The sequence below is a fragment of the Arachis ipaensis genome, chromosome B6 (genome assembly GCF_059453495.1).
Source record: "Arachis ipaensis isolate K30076 ecotype BB chromosome B6, ASM5945349v1, whole genome shotgun sequence".
Classification (NCBI taxonomy): Eukaryota; Viridiplantae; Streptophyta; class Magnoliopsida; order Fabales; family Fabaceae; genus Arachis; species Arachis ipaensis.
In genome coordinates this window covers 25,913,082-25,918,140 of record NC_142441.1, presented here as the reverse complement: position 1 = coordinate 25,918,140, position 5,059 = coordinate 25,913,082, and the positions used below count along the sequence as shown (strand labels likewise).

General features: G+C 32.0%; 1 pseudogene; it reads left to right on the top strand.

Moving 5' to 3' along the window:
- Nucleotides 1-300: 300 nt before the first annotated feature.
- LOC107646697 (uncharacterized) lies at nucleotides 301-3,528 on the top strand (annotated as a pseudogene).
- Nucleotides 3,529-5,059: the final 1,531 nt, after the last annotated feature.

Genomic DNA, 5,059 nt, shown 5'->3' with positions numbered 1-5,059 from the left:
GGTAGCGGAGGAGGTTGAAGGAGAGGAGAAAAGAGAAGGTTAGAGAGAGTGGAAGGGTGAGTGGTTAGAGAGAGAGAGAGAGAGAGAGAGAGAGAGAGAGAGAGAGAAAGTGTGTGACGCAACATTCTATTAAACGTGTTTACCGTCGGATTATTCTACTGATAATTTTGACGCTAAATTTGGCACCTATTTGTTGTGGTTTTCTACCAAAAGTTACCAGCGGCTTTACCATTAGAAGCGGATATCTGTCGATAATTATTTGGCATGATGAATTCCACATCAAACCCATCGCTAAATCCGATGGTAAAGTCGACGCTAATGTGTAACGCTAAATCCGACGGTACTCAGTGCATTTCTTATAGTGATGTCACTCTTGAAAAGAGACCAATTGTTGAAGAAGTCTACCAACTTGAGGCTAGTGGACTCCAATTTGATATAGAAGAATCAAAAGTTTTCCTAGCGCATGTCTGGGCCCAATCCTCCCTGATAGAATAGATCAAGGTTGCACAAAGTGATGACCCAAAGTTAAGAAAGCTTATGAATGATGTTTGTAATGGAAAGAACTCGAACTTTTCTCTTGATCAAGGTATTTTATATTGTGGTCACCGCTTATGTGTGCCAGATAACCACGACTTGAAAAAAGCTATTTTGGAAGAGGCTAACAATTCTAAGTATACAGTTCACCCAAGCTCTAACAAGATGTATCAAGATTTGAAATAATTATTTTGGTGAAAAGGTATAAAGAGAGATATAGGAATTTTTTCTTCTCATTGCTTAACTTGCTAACAAATTAAAACTGAACATTATAGGCCTACTGGGTTATTACAACAACTTGAGATATCTGAATAGATGTGAAAAATGATTACGATAGATTTTGTAACCGGTTTACCTCGTAGCTTTAAAGGTTTTGATTCAATTTGGGTAATTGTGGATAGAATGACGAAGTCAGCCCACTTTCTTCCTATAAAAATAACTTTAGTGCAGCTCGATATACATAACTTTATCTCGATGAGATAGTTAAGTTACATAGAATTTCAGTGTCCATTCTTTCAGATCACGGACCTCAGTTCACTTTTCATTTTTAGAAATATTTTCAAAGAGCATTAAGAACTCGTGTGGATCTTAGCACAACTTTTCACCCTCAAATAGATGGACAATCAAAGAGGAAGATTCAAATATTAAAAGACATGTTAGGGTGTTGTGTTCTAGATTTTAGTAAAAATTGGGACAATTATCTACTTTTGATTGAGTTCTCTTATAATAATAGTTATCAAGTTAGCATTCAAATGGCACCATTTGAGGCTTTTTATAGAAGAAGATATAGATCATCTATTAAGTGGTTTGAGGTTAGTGAGATTAAGCTTGTGGGGCCAAATTTAGTACAAGATGCAGTTGAAAATGTTTGCTTAATAAAATAATGCTTATTAGCAGCTTTCAGTAGGCAGAAGACTTATGTTGATAATAGGAGGCATAACTTAGAGTTTTCAGTAGGTGATCAGGTATTTCTCAGAGTATCGCCTATGAAAGGAGTGATGATGTTTGAAAAAAGAGGCAAGCTTAGTCCTCGTTACATTGGTCCATTTGAGATATTGGATAGAATAGGTGCAGTTGCTTACCGATTGGCTTTGCCGCCTGAATTGTCTATAATTCATCTAGTGTTTTACGTATTAATGTTGCGCAAATATCTTTCCGATCCATCTCATGTGCTTGCACCACTAGCTATAGAGTTAAAAGAGGATTTATCATTTTAAGAGGAGCCAGTGGCTATAGTTGATCGCTAAATAAAGAAACTGTATTCTAAGGAGATAGCCTTAGTAAAAGTTGTTTGGAAAAACTATTTAGCAGAAGAAGCAACTTGGGAATTGAAGATACCATGCGCGACAAATATCCGTATTTATTTGAGTTTAAAGGTAACTATCACAGCTACCATAATATATGAGTTCGAAATTCGGGAACCAATTTCTTAAGGAGGAAAATGTTATAACCAGAAGAAAGAAAAAAGAAGAGAAGGGGCATGTGAAGAACACGTGACCCCACTTATCTTTTTTAATTTTTTCTTGGGCCTCCCAAACCCTATTTTCCCCTCATTCTCAGCCTTATCTCTTTCTTTTCTCATCTCTCCATTTTTTTCATTTATTCCCTCTTCTCATATCCTTTTTTTTTTGCAATCTCATACACAACACTATCAAATTCGCTTCATCTTACTTTATTCTCCTTTTCTACTCTATCTCTATTTATTCAAGTCTCATTTCTCATTACACTAAATCATGGAGTTTCAGTTTGATGAGTGAATGAAGCATTCAATTTTTTAGTTTCGATTATTATTGACAAGGTAACTCTTTGACTCAATAATTAGCTCTATCTTCAATTTATGTCATTCCTATACTTATGGGTATACTTAAATCCAAAATTAGAGTTATTAGGCTAGAAAATTTGGAGGTTTTATCAAATTGAGTAAGATTGTGTTAATCGACAATATTATTAGCTCACAAATATTATAATTGTTATATTTATAGAGTTGTAAAGTTATTAGATATCATTTAGTAGCTCGATGATGCACTCAGAGTTGCTTTCAGTTCTTCCAAAGTAAGTTGTGAGTGAATATTATGTCTATAATTATTTTAAAGTGTATTATTATCAATATTTAAATTGAATCATTATTTTTAGCATTTGAAAATATTTGATTGTGTGATTTTTGAATTATTGGAATGAATATTGATTTTTAAAAAATTCATAATTTTATAAAAATACACACGAGACGATATTCACATATTTTATAAAGTATACATATTTTTTCATTTGACTTTGTTAAACTTTAATTAAATTTTTAGTATGCATTCTTATATTATTTTATTTATTATGAAATTTGGTAATATGTTACAAGCATTAGAGATTTGTTATAAGTGAATTAGTTTAGATTGATTTGGAAAACTCTAACTAGAAAATCGTAGTTAACGATGATTTTGAGGTTAACCTAGATGAATCTGGCGTAGACTTCAGCTAGCAAGGGCGTTGTTAGCCCAATGTATAGGCCACACGTTAGATCTGTTATACCATACGGGCATATTAGAAAAAAAAGGCTAGTTTTAGAGGTGGAGCCGCCCAAGTGTATGGCATTCGATTTGATTTGATTTTTAGAATGAGAACTCCCATTGCATTCATTCATTTAATTACTTATTTTTTTATTTGCGTATTTACTTAATATGAATTTCTTATAGTTAAAAAGAAAATATAACTTTCAAGATAAAATTTGTATCGTCTTGTGTGGATTACAGATATAATGTTTGCTCCTTAAGTTGCAAAATTCACCCTATCATATTCTCATATTTTCAGTTACAAGTGTTAATCCAGGTTCCATTCCACCCGCCCTACAGCAGGTTAGTCATTTTGGTGAATCCTTCTTCTATCCAAGGTCTATATTTGTATGTAATGGAACTTTTGCACAAAAATTTAGATAATGTAATGCTCTATATGTCACAGGAAGAGTCCTCGTGTGGGTTATGTTATTTTGAATCTCAAACTGTTTAGATAGTAATTATATGATTTGGTTATGTAAGACTTATGAATTCAACAATATGCTTTAGTTATCAACTTAATATACATAATGTGACTTTTGATATGTTTGGTTTGTGAACATATTTAGAATATGTTATTGTTGCTGTTAGAAATAGATGTTTATTATTGATATTGGAGGATAATATTCAATTGGCAAAATCTTAGAGATAAAGGGACTAAATTCCCATTTTGGTCCCTGAGATTCACGTGTTTACTCAATTTGGTCCCCCAAATTCAAAATTACCTATACTAATCCTCCATATTCAAGTCCGGACACCAATATGGTCTCTCAACTCTTTTCAGCGATGATTAGGCAAACGGAGTGTTGAGATGGCACCCTCCCTGTCACGTTGGATGATGAGTAAACGACGTCGTTTATTCTTGGCGCCCAAACAAATCAAAAATGAAGAATAGTAGAGGTAGAGAAGAAGAAGAATACTTTATTTTTGCTCTCCATCGTTTCTTCTTCCTTCATATACAAAATGACGATATTTCTGACTTGTTTGGATGCCAAGGATAAACGAAGTCATTTATTCATCATCCAACGTGGCAAAGAGGGTGCCATCTCAGCATTCCTTTTATCTAGTCATCGCTAGAAAGAGTCGAAGGATCACATTGGTGCCCTGACTTAAATCTAAAGGACCAATATAAGTAATTTTAAATTTCACAAACCAAAATAGATAATCGTATGAATCTCACGGACCAAAATAGAGATTTAGTTGATAAAATAAACTTTATCCATTTTTCTATAAATTTAGTTAGTTAGCTTACTGAAAAAATTTGTTTTTCACGTGCCAATCATAATTTGGTTTGGGTCATGATACAAATAATATCCTTCTATAGTCCATTTAACTTTTTTTACAGTCATGATTCTAATCATGCAAACTCAAATTAATATCATGATAAGAGATAACCACTCTTTTTTGGATTTAGATTCTCTAAAGTTTGAATTTCACTTTAGAGAATAAAGTATGATTTCTCACCATTTATTTTATAGGTGGGACCAAGAATAAATATGAGAGAGAAACTATTTAAAAGTAGAAGATCATATTTTACCTTCTAAAGTACAAATTTAAAATTTAGAAGATCCAAATTCCTCTTTTTTATAGTGGTTCATTCTCATAAAAAAATCTCTATCAGTAATTAAAGAGTATTGCAACATTTTTTATCTTTATTTTTCCAATACGACAATACCTAAATTTTTATACTCCTTTAATTTTTGTATGAAAATTATCTTTTTTTTTTCATTATTTTTGACATTTTAAATAATTTCAAAAAATATATTAAAAATATGTTAATTATCGATTTTATTATTATAGCCCTGCTTGTTTTAAAGAGCAGATTTGACATCTAAAAACTTAATTTTATTTTTAAATTATGTCTATGATAGACTTTCATATTTTTACTTTTTTTGAACTTGTACCAAATAAAACATTGAAATAAGTAATATGCAGACTCTCCACTACACACTCCATTGCCTTTTGCATTCTCTTGATATCCTCTA